Here is a 16,619-nt window from a genome sequence, read left to right as displayed (position 1 = left end):
GTCGTCGGGAGAAGGAGAAGAGGACCAAGGTGCGGCGTGGTAAGTGTTCATTTTTTATGTTATAAAATAACCTGAACACTGAAATGACAAAAACAACAAAGAGAGAGAACGAAACAAAACAGTTCTGTAAGGTATACACACAAAACAGAAAACAATCGCCCACAACTCAAAGTGGGAAAACAGGCTACCTAAGTATGGTTCTCAATCAGAGACAACGATTGACAGCTGCCTCTGATTGGGAACCATACCAGGCCAAACACAGAAATACAAAACCTAGAATAAAACATAGAATGCCCACCACAACTCACGCCCTGACCAAACCAAAAATAGAGACATAAAAAAGAAACTAAGGTCAGAACGTGACAGTACCCCCCCCGCCCCCCCCCCCCCCCCCCCAAAGGTGCGGACTCCGGCCTCAAAACCTGAACCTATAGGGGAGGGTCTAGGGGAGGGTCTGGGTGGGCATTTCACTGCGGTGGCGGCTCTGGTGCGGGACGTAGACCCCATTTCACCTTAGTCCTGGCCCACTTATGTGGTGCCTCTGGAGTGGTGACCCTCGCCGCCGACCACGGACTGGGGACCCTTACAGCGGGCCCCGAATAGGAGGGAGACTCTGACAGCGCCGGACAGGCGGGAGACTCTGGCAGCGCCGAACAGGCTGGAGACTCTGGCAGCGCCGAATAGGAAGGAGACTCTGGCAGTGCCGGACAGGCGGGAGGCTCTCGCAGGGCCGGACAGGAGGGAGGCTCTGGCAGCGCCGGACAGGCGGGAGGCTCTGGCAGCTCCGGACTGGAGAGAGAACCTGGAGGGAGCCATCGATTTCAGTAAGCCACTCGTTCACATGCAGACAAAGGAATCCAAAAAGCTACCGCTAAACTTTGTTCAAACAAGTCAAACTACGTTCCGATTTAATCCTCAGGTACCCTAAAATGTAAATAAACTGTAATATTCATACGGAAGGAAGTGTGTTCAAAAGAACACTCTTCGTCGCGTGCCGACAAACTGATTTTCCACTGTGACTCTTTGTACCAAAACTTCAAATTCTTCCTTGTTTTGGAAGAAACAAGCCTGAAACCTTGAACACAGATTGTTGACATCTAGTGGAAGCCATAGGAATTGCAATCTGGGAGCTAGTTTTGCATAGAACCCATAGCATTCCATTCTAAGAGCCTGGGACCCCCCAAAAAATATATTCTGGTTGCTATTTCCTTGGATTTTTGCCTACCATTTCAATTGTGTTATAATCTCATACATTTCTTTAACATTTCTACAAACTTCAAAGTGTTTCCTATCCAATGCTACCAATTATATGAATATCCTGGCTTCTGGACCTGAGTAACAGGCAGTTTACTTTGGGCACATCAGTCAGGCGGAAATTAAGAAAAATAGACCCTTGCCCTAAGAATTTGTAATTAATTTTAAAGACCTTTGCTGCTATAAAATCCTCCACTCTTCTGGGAAGACCTTCCACTATATTTTGGAACATTGCTGCGGGGACTTGCTTCCATTCAGCCACAAGAGCATTAGTGAGGTCGGGCACTGATGTTGGGCAATTAGGCCTGGCTCGCAGTCAGCATTCCAATTCACCCCAAAGGTGTTCGATGGGGTTGAGGTCAAGGCTCTGTGCTGGCCAGTCAAGTTCTTCTACACTGATCTCGGCAAACCATTTCTGTATGGACTTCGCTTTGTGCACGGGGGCATTGTCATGCTGAAACAAGGAAGGGCCTTTCCCAAAATGTTGTCACAAAGTTGGAAGCACAGAATCATCTAGAATGTAACATTAAGATTTTCCTTCACTGGAACTAAGGGCCTAACCGGAACCATGAAAAACAGCCCTAGACCATTATTCCTCCTCCACAAAACTTTACAGATGGTACTATGCATATCAACCTCACTCAAACATTGTGGAAGTGTTATGGGGTATTCAGGGTACATTCACGTGTCCTTTCAACCTTTCCATGTTTTTCGAATGTGGTAATTGCACTGTTTTAGCATGCTGGATGTGCCTAAAAGTAATTGAAAACAACATTTCTACAACACCAACCTCTCTCAAACATTGTGGTGGTTTTGGGGGACATATGGATGCACAAAGATATAGTCACTCGGTGGACATTCAATGTTGCAATTAACTCTTTTATCATCAGATAACATTGGCAATATGATAGATTTGTTCTTACCAATGTAAGGATTAATTTGATACCCCACATGTAGCTATAGCTCAAACACAGACCAAATCTCAGCTTACCTTGTAACATACTGACTCCACTGCTCGCTTCGCGTGCGCGAGCATTGCAAAATACATGTACACATACATGTTATTCAATCATTGCACACACACTGCTGGCATGCGACTGCAAGTGTCAGCGTGGCCAGGTGCTAAAATAGAAGTTGGTTCTATTTGTGACGCTCAACGCACTGCTTCGTCCTGTCTCTGAAATCTCCTCATTGGATTTTAGAAGCATATACCCACGTGGGTGATTGAAAGAAGAACTGACGTCCACACTGCAGTCGGTTGTAGTAATGCACTGTAAAGTTGGTTGCTAACACCATATAAAGTCCAAAGAAGAAAAATAAGAAACACATTTTCGGAGTAGAGGACCTTGTGCAATTCAGGTACAATAACAACCCAATGTTTATATGCCAGGACAAATTAGCTTGCAACAGAAAGCTAACTAGCTAAATTGCCAAAAATGTTTCATGCTTTTCGACCTGTCCACAAATTAATATAATTGGTTCAGAGTTTGTTTTGATATTTCAACCTGCGTGTCCTAATCGCTTCTGGTGTGGGTGAACAAAATCAATGTGCGCGCGATGTCTGGTTTGTTTGGTGAAAACATGTAACATGAAAATGTTCACTCTCAGGACTGGTGATCAATAAGCGTAGGTCACTTGCAGACAAATAAGATATCATCATGATCTGTGGAGTCCCAGCTTTGGTGAGTATCAACGTATTCCGTATTCCATGTTAACCTGTTGAGCGCAGAGGGCGCTGTTTTCACTTTGGGGGAAAATCGTGCCCAATTTAAACGGCCTCGTACTCAATTCTTGCTCGTACAATATGCATATTATTATTACTATTGGATAGAAAACACTCTCTAGTTTCTAAAACCGTTTGAATTATATCTGTGAGTAAAACAGAACTCCTTTTGCAGCAAACTTCCTGACAGGAAGTGGAAAATCTGAAATCAATGCTCTGTTCTTGGCACTGCCTATAAAGGTCATTGATATATATTAGAATACATGCACTTCATACGTCTTCCACTAGATGTCGACAAGAAGCGAGAGAAGAAATGGAGTGTGTAACTTGATCTGGTGTCGAATAATAGCTCTCGGCATGACGTGTCACCAGTTTCCTGTTTTCTGGAGAGCGCGTGAAGGGATCTGGATTTGCCTTCTGATAAGCTGTCATTATGGACGACTAATATCTCCGGCTTTGATTTTATTTGATACATGTGACAATATCATCGTAAAGTATGTTTTTTCAATATAGTTTAATCAGATTATTGAAATTTATTTGGGAGTTTTGCCGTGTTCCGTTCTCTGAGTTTGTTGACGATGGAGAGATTCGCGCCACTTGGCAAGTGTGCTTGCTAAATCGAGAGGGAAAAAGGCCGTTCTAAAACCAAACAACGATTGTTCTGAACAAAAGACCCCTTGTACAACATTCTAATGGAAGATCAGCAAAAGTAGGACCCATTTTATGATGTTATGTCGTACATGTGAACTAGTCGTTTGCGGCCAGGTTTTGGGTACTCTCTCGCCATAACGTAAACTGCATATCGTAATGAAGTTATTTTTAGAATTCTAACACGGCGATTGCATTAAGAACTAGTGTATCTATTATTTCCTATACAACATGTATTTCTTAGTTATGTTTATGAATAGTTATTTGGTCAGAATATGTGTGTCAGAAAAAGTGTCAGAAAAATATCCGGACGTTGTGGGAAAAAGATGCTACGTTAGCACAATGTATAACCACTGATTTCAGCTCTAAATATGCACATTTTCGAACAAAACATAAGTGTATGTATAACCTGATGTTATAGGACTGTCATCTGATGAAGCTTATCAAGGTTAGTCAAAAATTATATATCTTGCTGGTTTATTCGCTATCGCTAACGTGCCTATTGCTATCGCTAACGTGCCTTGATGAATGAATGCGGTAGTGTGGTAGGCTATTGTAGTAAGCTAATATAATGCTATATTGTGTTTTCGCTGTAAAACACTTAAAAATCGGAAATATTGGCTGGATTCACAAGATGTTTGTCTTTAATTTGCTGTACACATTTGATTTTTCAGAAATGTTTTATGTTGAGTATTTAGGTATTTGACAATGGTGTCTGTAATTACTTTGGCTGCTTCGGTTCTATTTCTGACAGTAGCTGTGATTGTAGCTGCAATGTAAAACTGATTTATACCTCAAATATGCACATTTTTCGAACAAAACATAGATTTATTGAATAACATGTTATAAGACTGTCATCTGATGAAGTTGTTTCTTGGTTAGTTTGGTTGGTTCTTGGTTAGTTAGGTTGGCTTTGTGCATGCTACCTGTGCGGTGAAAAATGTCTGTCCTTTTTTGTATTTGGTGGTGAGCTAACATAAATATACGTGGTGTTTTCGCTGAAAAACATTAAAAAAATCGGACATGTTGACTGGATTCACAAGATGTGTATCTTTCATTTGCTGTATTGGACTTGTTAATGTGTGAAAGTGAAATATTTCAAAAAAATATCTTTTGAATTTCGCGCTCTGCCTTTTCAGTGGAATGTGGGAGGAGTCCTGCTAGCGGAACGCCAGAGCCAGACAGGTTAATGAAGTTTATGCTTCACAATGCTAACCAGAACGTAGATAGCAGCCGTCTTGAAATGAGATCATCGGCTTGGGCTGCCCTTATAAATTAGTATGCCCATAAATAGGTAGTAAGTCGCACCAAAGATTTTAAGGCACTGATCAATAGCTGTCACGGCCGTCAAAAGAAGTAGACCAAAGTGCAGCGTGGTGAGTGTACATTTTCCTTTTTATTTAAAATGTCACCAACAAAACAACAAATGAAAGAAACAACCGTGAAGCTTACAGGGCTATAGTGCCACAAACAAAGTTAATTACCCACAACAAAAGGAGGGGAAAAGGGCTACCTAAGTATGGTTCCCAATCAGAGAGAACGATAGACAGCTGTCCCTGATTGAGAACCATACCCGGCCAAAACATCGAAACACAAAATCATAGAAGTAAAGGACATAGAATGCCCATCCAAATCACACCCTGACCAAACCAAAAAGAGACATAAAAAAGGCTCTCTAAGGTCAGGGCGTGACCACCCAAAGGTGCGGACTCCGGCCGCAAAACCTGAACCTATAGGGGAGGGTCTGGGTGGGCATCTCTACGCGGTGGCGGCTCTGGTGCGGGACTGAGACCCCGCTCCACCTCTGGCTCACCCCACTTTGGTGGCGCCTCTGATGCGGGGACCCTCATCGTCGCTCCCGGACTGGGGACCCTCGTTGCGGGCCCCGGAATGGGGACCCTCGTTGCTGGAGGCTTCTTGCCATGGATCATCACTGGAGTCTTCCTGCCATGGATCATCACTGGAGGCTTCGTGCCATGGATCATCACTGGAGGCTTCGGGTCATGGATCATCACTGGAGGCTTCGTGCCACGGATCATCACTGGAGGCTTCGGGCCATGGATCATCACTGGAGGCCGGGTGCGTGGAGCCGGGACAGGACGTACCGGGCTGGGGAGATGCACAGGAGGCCTGGAGCGGGGAGCTGGCACAGGACGTACCGGGCTGGGGAGACGCGCAGGAGGCCTGGAGCATGGAGCTGGCACAGGACGTACCGGGCTGGGGAGACGCACAGGAGGCCTGGAGCGTGGAGCTGGCACAGGATATACTGGGCCGTGGAGGCGCACTGGAGGTCTGGAGCGTAGAGCTGGCACAACCCGTCCTGGCTGGATGCTCACTTTAGCCCGGCAAGTGCGGGGCGATGGCACAGGACGACCTGGGCTGTGAAGGCGCACTGGCGACACATTGCGTATCTCCGAAAACATTGTGCCTTACTGGTCCCCCGCTCCTCACGGCGACTGTCTTGCTCCAGACACCAAACCAGCCACTCTACCTCATCACTCCCCTCAACTATCTCACAATACTCTTCGCTCACTCTATCCCAATACTCCTCTTCGCTCTCAAACTCGCCCCTCGGCTTGGCCGACCAACCCGTGTGCCCCCACAAAAATATTTTTTGGGGCTGCCTTTCGGACTTCTGTCGTGGTCGTGAACTTCGGAGTCGCCGTTGGTCCTAATTTGCTGCCTCCGTCTGCTTCCATGGCAGGGTCTTGTCCCCTGCCATAATCTCCTCTCATGTCCATGATGTCCTCCACTCACTTTTCTCCCGGGCCCAGGATCTCTGCTCCTCCTGGCCACGCTGCTTGGTCCTTTGGTGGTGGGATCTTCTGTTACGTCCGTTGTTGGAATGAGACCAAGGTGCAGCGTGGTAGGCAAACATCTTACTTTTATTTAAAATGGACACCAAAACCCAACTAAATACAAAACGAACGTAAAGTTCTGCAGGCTATACAGCAACTAACAAAATCAAGATCTCACAACCTAAGGTGGGGAAAAAGGCTGCCTAAGTATGATCCCCAATCAGAGACAACAATAGACAGCTGTCTCTGATTGGGAACCATACCAGGCCAAACAAAAACATAGAAAAACTAGATTGCCCACTCAAATGCCACCCTGACCTAACCAAATAGAGAAAGAAAGGCTCTCTAAGGTCAGGGCGTGACAGAATGAGTAGGTGTGTCCAAACTTTTGACTGGTACTGTATCTGAACATCCACTGTACATCAATCACTTGCTTCAAATACTGTATGCACATATTGTCACTATTAACTTGCAATGTATGGGGGACCCATCTCAAAGCTGCATCATTATGTTAAATAATAGAAGAGCCGGCACGACCGCCTGGGCTGTTAATGGTTCTGAGCTGAAAGCACACAGCTGCAAGGCATTCTGGGATTGATGAGGTGCGTGGATACCTGTGAAAAGTTTAGTGACATGGTAACAAAGGGATACTGCTTATGCAGCACATCTGAAGGTTACTAAACTCTCGTGTGTGTGTGTGTGTGTGTGTGTGTGTGTGTGTTTAGTGTAGTGTAGTGTGGACCAGGTGATAGTCACTTAGGAGAGAGGGAATCACTCTGGGATCAGGTGGAAGTGGTCTGAAGGTTTGTCTTAGCAATCCTACCCTTGAGAAAATGAATTTGGTTATTGGTTGGTCCAATTTAGCCAGCTCGCCCAGTAGCTAACTGCTAAGCATGGCATTGATCCGCTTAGATGGATAGATAGATGCACACGAGACGCCTGACACTTCTTTATTCCATTGTAGTTTAAGGAATTGGTACTTTATAAACCTCTGGGTTCACAGAAAACAATGAATTGGTCCTCAACAGACACACAAGATACTTCACAGAGAGATATAGCTTTCTCCCAATATAATGCTAAACTGCACATTTTCCAATAGAAACTCAGTGAATGTTCCCATGCAGTATTCATAGAGGTACACATAAAAGCTTTATTATCCTGGCTCATCTTCAGGATACTTTTATGATGCTAATGTATTCATTCAGTGGGCTGTGTTTTCATTGGCCGGGTGTGAGATATCGGGGTTATTAAGTTTAGGTTGGTAATTAAGGCGGTTGAAGTCTCATGTGACTGCGCTGGACAGTAAACGCAGTCAGAGCCAAATAAAGAACTGAGTCTGTCACACTGCGACAGTCAGGGCACAAAAGAGCTTGTAACTCACAACTTTAGACAAACGATCTATGTTTTATTATGTCTGTTGGCATTAAACGCCTTTAAGCTTAATGGACCTGTGTATCTATCTGATGACAAAGGATTGTTCCATTCTTTTTTAAGAATCATTTTAGGTTAATACCTGAATAATCATTCTAGTATGACTGCTGGCTTGTAGAAGATAGAAAGAGATAGGGGGAGAGAGATGATAAAAAATAGTGTGGAGAGAGAGGAAGGGAGAGGAAAAGGGAGACGAGGCAAAACGAGTGGCAAAAAAAAAGAAAGAGTCAAAGAAGGGGTAGAGAGAGAAGAGTGTCTGGTGGGGGGAGAAAGAGGAAGAGGAAGAGAGGAGGAAAAAGAACAGAGTTACCTAACGCCCTTATCTCCCCATTGTCATCCATGTAAATTGAGATGAAATGCCTCTGAACAGACAGCCTGGTCTCATAGTATTTTAAAAAAGGTACTTGGTATTCAATTGGTAGTTAGTCTTGTTTCATCGCTGCAACTCCCCTACGGACTCGGGAGAGGCCGAAGGTCGAGATCCATGCGTTCTTCGAAACACAACCCAGCCAAGCCGCACTGCTTCTTGACACACTGCTTGCTTAACCTGGAAGCCAGACGCACCAATATGTCGGAGGAAACACCGTCCAACTAGTTTGCAGGCGCCCGGCCCGCCACAGCACTGAGATGCAGTGCCTTAGACCACTGCGCCACTCGGGAGGCCCTAGATGTAACATATTAAACAAAAATCCGGTAAACTGAAATTAGTATGATGTGTTATGTTTGGTATGGTTACATAAGACAGAAGGTTACTTAGTAAGGTGGTTGATTGGTTGGTACTTAGCATGTTAGCTAACCCTCCCCCTAACCCTAATCTTAACCCCAACCTTAACCCTAACCTTAACTCCTAACCCCTAGCCTAGCTAATGTTAGCCACAACAAATTGGAATTCGTAACATATCATACTTCTCAAATTTGTAACATATTGTATGAATTGCAATTGGAAACATATTGTACAAATTGCAATTCGTAACATATCATACAAAATGGATGATGGACATCCACAAATTCATACATACCATATGAAAGTAACATACAGTTCAAGTCGGAAGTTTACATACACTTAGGTTGGAATAATTAAAACTCGTTTTTCAACCACTCCACAAATGTATTGCTAACAAACTATAGTTTTGGCTACTTTGTTCATGACACAAGTCATTTTTCCAACAGTTGTTTACAGACAGATTATTTCACTGTATCACAATTCCAGTGGATCAGAAGTTTACATACACTAATTTGACTGTGCCTTTATACAGCTTGGAAAATTCCAGAAAATTATGTCATGATTTTAGAAGTTTCTGATAGGCTAATTGACATCATTTGAGTCAATTGGAGGTGTACCTGTGGATGTATTTCAAGGCCTACCTTCAAGCTCAGTGCCTCTTTGCTTGACATCATGGGAACATGAAAATAACTCAGCCAAGACCGCAGAAAATAAATTGTAGGCCTCCACAAGTCTGGTTCATCCTTGGGAGCAATTTCCAAACGCCTGAAGGTACCACGTTCATCTGTACAAACAATAGTACGCAAGTATAAACAACATGGGACCACGCAGCTGTCAAACCACTCAGGATGGAGACGCGTTCTGTCTCCTAGAGATGAACGTACTTTGGTGCGAAAAGTGCAAATCAATCCCAGAAGAACAGCAAAGGCCCTTGTGAAGATGCTGGAGGAAACAGGTACAAAAGTATCTACATCCACAGTAAAATGAGTCCTAGATCGACATAACCTGGAAGGCCACTCAGCAAGGAAGAAGCCACTGCTTATAAACCGCCATAAAAAAGCCAGCCTACAGTTTGCAACTGCACATGGGGACAAATATCGTACTTTTTGGAGAAATGTCCTCTGGTCTGATGAAACAAAAATAGAACTGTTTGGCCATAATGACCATCGTTATGTTTGGAGGAAAAAGGTGGAGTGTGTAGAACTGAAAAAGCGTATGCGAGGAAGGAGGCCTACAAACCTGACTCAGTTACACCAGCTCTGTTTGGAGGAATGGGCCAACATTCACCCAACTTTTTGTGGGAAGCTTGTGGAAGGCTACCCGAAACGTTTGACCCAAGTTAAACAATTTAAAGGCAATGCTACCAAATACTAATTGAGTGTATGTAAACTTCTGATCCACTGGGAATGTGATGAAACAAATAAAAGCTGAAATAAATCATTATCTCTACTATTATTCTGACATTTCACATTCTTAAAATAAGGATTAAATGTCAGGAATTGTGACAAACTGAGTTAAATGTATTTAGCTAAGGTGTATGTAAATTTCCGACTTCAACTGTATATATACATACTAATCAGGGGGAATGGGAACCAGGTGTGCGTAACGAGACCAGACAGTCCGGGGTTTGTGGTAATGAATCCAGTTCAGTGACACCTAGAAGGCCGGTGACGTAGACCTCCGGAGCTGGTGAACGGAATGAGCAGCAGTACCGGGGGGATCCTTGACAGTGTCAACCACACACATGACTTTAATCCACTCTATCCATCACACTCAGGATGTGTGTCCATCACTTTTTGTATTTTTTTTATTTATGTCATATTGATGGTGATTTCCTGTTTACTGTGGGTGTTTGGCTGTGTAACTGTCCTCAGTGTATAAATCATGCTTTCTCTATTCTGGCGCCAGATTGTCATGAGGCTCTACCCTGCCTCACCCATCCACTACACACACAGTCTGGGAGAGACATATGGTGTCACAATGCTCCACCAAATGCTCCAATAGGTTTAACCTGGATCCAAGGCCTAGTGGTGCACTTTGACCTCCCTACTGTGTGCGTCCGCTTTTGGAGCAACTACCCCTACACCCACCCACCCACCGGATTAAACTAACTGGACTGCTGAACAGAAAAGGACAGGTTAGAAGCAGGGCCAAACAGAGTGCGAAATCCACGAGCTACCCTAGTCACTCCAAACCAGGATTGCATCATACAGCAGTATACTGTAGTATTTAACCAATAAAAGCAATACACCAGTACGTGCCTTTGTAACTAATCCTCTGGCCCATCATGAAATGAAATGATAAATAATGGATAAATAATGGATTTCTCCCTTACAAGTTCTGCTAAGTTATACAGTCAGCTTGCTCTTCATTAAAGATAAGCAAAGCCTGGTGAGCCTTTTCAGTCATCAATGGAAATCACTTCTATAAGATGTTTTTTATGGCACATTTCTGATTGGCATTATGGCATTTCATTTTTTCAACTACTATACTCACCAATGATAGAGTAGACCACAAATTAATATGGTGTGTATAATTTTGTTCAGACACTAAACTCCTGTAGTATGAAAACTCATAACAATTAGAATTTGGCACATGGGAGACATACCTGTGTCAGCAGCATACCACCCTGCGTATCACTGCTGGCTTGCTTCTGAAGCTAAGCAGGGTTGGTCCTGGTCAGTCCCTGGATGGGAGACCAGATGCTGCTGGAAGTGGTGTTGGAGGGCCAGTAGGAGGCACTCTTTCCTCTGGTCTAAAAAATATCCCAATACCCCAGGGCAGTGATTGGGGACACTGCCCTGTGTAGGGTGCCGTCTTTCGGATGGGACGTTAAAACGGGTGTCCTGACTCTCTGAGGTCATTAAAGATCCCATGGCACTTATCGTAGGGGTGTTAACCCCGGTGTCCTGGCTAAATTCCCAATCTGGCCCTCAAACCATCATGGTCACCTAATAATCCCCAGTTTACAATTGGCTCATTCATCCCCCTCCTCTCCCCTGTAACTATTCCCCAGGTCGTTGCTGCAAATGAGAACGTGTTCTCAGTCAACTTACCTGGTAAAATAACGGTAAAATAAAATAAAAATAAATAAATAAATACCTCAGTCTCCCCTCAATCATTAGAGAAATGTAATAGGACATGTTGTCTGATGCTGACTAAGGCTAAAACAGTCCCAATTAATTCCTCCCTGCATCTCCACTTCAGCATGAATTACCCATGATGCCCATCAGAGGGTCACACCCCCAGGCAGAGTCGCAGATGGGAAGAGAGAAGTATGTCAGCGCCCGATAGGCCGACAGTTGAAGGAAGAATGGCACTTGGTCTGCTGATGCAAGTTCTTATAGTATACAATAGGCGGTTGGTATGAGACTTTGGCCCAGTCGAGAGACAAGGCCATATGATAACGTGAGACTCCCATCTCTGGCTGTGTGTTGCCTGTACAGTAATCACTGTTTCATACTATCTGTGTTCTGGTATGTGATTAATGCAGTAGTCAGGCACAGTATGCTATCTTGAGAGGACCACCACCTTGCGTTATGCACACACTATAGTGGTATAGAGCCACTGTATGGGGATGTTATGTAGTGTAGTTTAGTTGTGTTGTGCTGCTGTGTATCTTAGGCAGGCAAGACCTTGAGTGTGGAGCGAAGCGGCTGGGACTTGAGAAGGGAGTAGTCGTGAGAAATGATGTCATTAGATCCCTGCCACTGTAGACAAGGAGGTAATGTGGAGAGAGGGGTTGGATATTGAGATGAGATGTGGGGAGCTGACGTATTTTTTTTAAATTCTCCTCACTTTAGATTAAGTGTTGTCTTCTATACGCAAATGAGCTGTGGACCCACCCAAACTCAGAAGCAGAAAGATACAGTAGAATATGAGTTGGGCCTTCGCAAATGCAATTGCCACTGACTGATTTGATTTCGGTGGTAAACGTCCCCCATCCATCCATCCATCCAACCAACCAACCATCTACTGGCTAAATTCAGTGGACAACTCAATGTATGTACACCACCGGTCAAAAGTTTTAGAACACCTACTCATTCAAGGGTTTTTCTTTATTTTTACTATTTTTTACATTGTAGAATAATAGTGAAGACATCAATAATTGCAATAACACAAATGGAATCATGTAGTAAACAAAAAAGTATTTTATATATATTTTATTTTTGAGATTCTTCAAATAGCCACCATTTGCCTTGATGACAGCTTTGCACACTCTTAGCATTCTCTTAACCAGCTTCATGAGGTAGTCACCTGGAATGCATTTCAATTAACAGCTGTGCCTTCTTAAAAGTGAATTTGTTGAATTTCTTTCCTTCTTAATGCATTTGAACCAATCAGTTGTGTTGACAAGTTAGGGGTGGTATACAGAAGATAGCCCTATTTGGTAAAAGACCAAGTCCATATTATGGCAAGAACAGCTGAAATAAGCAAAGAGAAACAACAGTCCATCATTACTTTAAGACATGAAGGTCCGTCAATACAGGAAAGGATGATCCAGAGTTACCCATGCTGAAGATGATAAGTTCATTAGAGTTACCAGCCTCAGAAATTGCAGCCCAAATAAATGCTTCACAGAGTTCAAGTAAGAGACACATCTCAACATCAACTGTTCAGGGAGACTGTGTGAATCAGGCCTTCATGGTCGAATTGCTGCAAAGAAACCACTACTAAAGGACACCAATAAGAAAAAGAGTCTTGCTTGAGCCAAGAAACACCAGCAATGGACATTAGACCAGTGGAAATGTGTCCTTTGGTCTGGAGTCCAAATTTGAGATTTTTGGTTCCAACCGCCGTGTCTTTGTGTTATGCAGTGTGGGTGAACGGATGATCTCTGCATGTTTATTTCCCACTGTAAAGCATGGAGGAAGAGGTGTTATGGTGTGGGGGTGCTTTGCAGGTGACACTGTCTGTGATTTATTTAGAATTCAAAGCACAATTAACCAGTATGGCTACCACAGCATTCTGCAGTGATATAGTACGCCATCCCATCTGGTTGGTCCATCTGGACTATCATTTGTTTTTCAACAGGACAATGACCCAACACACCTCCAGGCTGTGTAAGGGCTATTTTACCAAGAAGGAGAGTGATGGAGTGCTGAATCAAATGATCTGGCTTCCACAATCCCTCGACCTCAACCCAATTGAGATGGTTTGAGATGAGTCTGACCGCAGAGTGAAGGAAAAGCAGCCAACAAGTGCTCAGCATATGTGGGAACTCCTTCAAGACCGTTGGAAAATAATTCCAGGTGAAGTCGGTTGAGAGAATGCCAAGAGTATGCAAAGCTGTCATCAAGGAAAAGAGTGGATATTTGAATAACCTCAAATATATAATATATTTGATTTGTTAAACACTTTTTTGGTTACTACATGATTCTATTTGTTATTTCATAGGTTTGATGTCTTTACTATTATTCTACAATGTAGAAAATAGTAAAAATAAAGAAAAACCATTGAATGAGTAGGTGCTCTAAAACTTTGGACCGGTAGTGTATGTCTCCCTGGGGCAATGAGAGACCACTGACATTTCCATCCCTCCTTATTATGATATCTTCATAACACTTGTGACCTTCAAGGACATCTCACCCAATCCCCACTGATCTTTTCAGCTGTGAAGATGTAATGGAGTCATATAGAGGAGGCTCACGTCTGCTCACCTGCTTAATGAACGGATCTGATATGGTGTGTGTGAAAGAGTCCAGCATTTACCAACCTGTTTAATGGAGAGGCAGAGGGAGATAAAAAAGACATCATGTGTCATTGGGCGGTGTAAATGTGTGAAGTAGTCCTTTATTCAACCATGTGTGTGATCTCATCGTGGTGGGGCATGTTAGGTGGAAATGGACATTCCACTGAAAAGAATAAGAGGAAGGAAGGCACTTAGATATATAGAGAGAGCTCTTCTCATGAGGGAACGGAGTGCTATTTACTGTCATTTGTTTTGTCCTGGCTCAGGTACTGAAGAGGGAGGTCAAGTGGTAATGTGAAGATAATTCAAATGGGATGTGGAGAGATAGAGAGATAGAGAGATAGAGAGATAGAGAGATAGAGAGAGAGAACAGTACTACAGTAAAGAGAGCAGACTCAGGAGAGATTTATTTACTCATGCAATGACTCAAAACCCCTAATTAAGATTTTATATGAGACCATTATGCAGCTTCTGCTTTATGAGCGAATGTTGAGGCTTGTTGTTTTTCACACAATTTATTTGTCATTTCTGACATTTCAGTTTTCAGTTCCTCTCTCTGATTAGCTTTATATTGGAGGTTTTACTGGTACATGTCCATATCCAAAATGCATACCATTCTCCTATAGCCCCACTGCCTGTATATGTACACTGAACAAAAATAGAAATGCAACATGTAAAGTGTTGGTCCCATGTGTTGTGAAAATTCTGACACATGGTCACTCAAAGTCAATCTTTAATTAATCTTTGTTTATTATCAGCGCGCTGGAGAGCTTCCAACCCACTCAATGTACCATAGTACACACGTCAATCAGGAGCTCTGCTGGGGCAGTCCCAGAAGTTGTCTTATATATGGCTATACACAGACAAGTTATATTTGAATAATTTAGCATAATACATTAACCTCTACAGAGTACCTAACCCGGATCCGGGAGCACCCCCCCCCCCCCCACACACTGATTAGCATCGCTAGCATAGCGTCACAATTAAATAGTAGCATCTAAATATCATTAAATCACAAGTCCAAGACACCCAATGAAAGACACAGATCTTGTGAATAAAACCACCATTTCAGATTTTTTAAATGTTTTACAGGGAAGACAAAATATGTAAATCTATTAGCTAAACACGTTAGCAAAAGACACCATTTTCTTACTCCAACAGTTTCTTACTCCATCAGGTGCTATCACCAATTCGGCTAAACTAAGATATTGATAGCCACAAACCAACAAACAAATTTATAAGATGACAGTCTGATAACATATTTATGGTATAGCATAGTTTTTTTTTTTTAAATGTGCATTTTTCAGGTATAAATCACAGTTCTACATTGCAGCTGCAATCTGATATAGTGCTGATGCAGCTAGAACAATTACAGAGACCAACGTTATATAACTAATTACTTGTCTTAAAACATTTCAGAAAAAATACACAGCGTACAGACATTGAAAGCCCAACATCTGGTGAATCCAAACAATATTTCAGATTTTTTAAATGTTTTATAGCGAAAACAAAATGTAGCGCTAAATTAGCATAACCAGGCCAGCCAGAACCAGCTGGACGCGCGCGACCAGTTCACATGCACGACAGATATATGAAATAACATCGTAAATTGGGTCTTACTATTGCTGGTCTTTCATCAGAATGTTGATCAAGGTGTCCTTAGTCCTGATGAGTCGTTCAATCCATTCACAATGGCAACTTCCCCTCTTCATTTAGCCTGGGTACTGGTCGACTAGCACGGCTCTGTCCAAAGTTAAAAAACTCAAAGAACGGAACACGGCAAAACTCCCGAAAAAATTCTAATAATCTGATTAAACTATATTGAAAAAACATACATTACGGTGATATGGTCACATGTATCAAACAAACTTTGACACGGAGATAGTTTTCATCCGTAACGTCAGCATAACAAAAGTCAATGGCTTCTCTAAACGCGCATCTCAGGAAACCGGAAGTTGTCGGTCACGCTAAAGAAATAGGTCTTATTTCACGTCAGTACAAGATAAACAAAAAATTTCTCCTCTGACGTCTTCCAGACACCCAGAGGAAGAAGAAGGAAGTGTGTTTCGGGTCATAGGTCGCGTGACCATATATAGGCAGAGCTTTGAAGCGAGCATACACATCTTGCAATCTTTTTCTGGCTCAGGGAAAGTGCTGTGAAATGACCTGTGTTTGACTCAGAGACAAAATTGGAACGGTTTTAGAAACCATAGCTTGTTTTCTATCCAATGGCATATGGTTATATGCATATAGTAACAGCAATAATTGAATAAGAGGCAGTTTTATCTGTAGAGGCAATTATGCTAATGTGAAAACAGCACCCCCTGTATTCTCAAGAAGTTAATCATG

The sequence above is a fragment of the Salvelinus fontinalis genome, chromosome 1 (assembly GCF_029448725.1).
Source record: "Salvelinus fontinalis isolate EN_2023a chromosome 1, ASM2944872v1, whole genome shotgun sequence".
Taxonomy (NCBI): domain Eukaryota; kingdom Metazoa; phylum Chordata; class Actinopteri; order Salmoniformes; family Salmonidae; genus Salvelinus; species Salvelinus fontinalis.
This window is presented reverse-complemented; position numbering follows the sequence as displayed.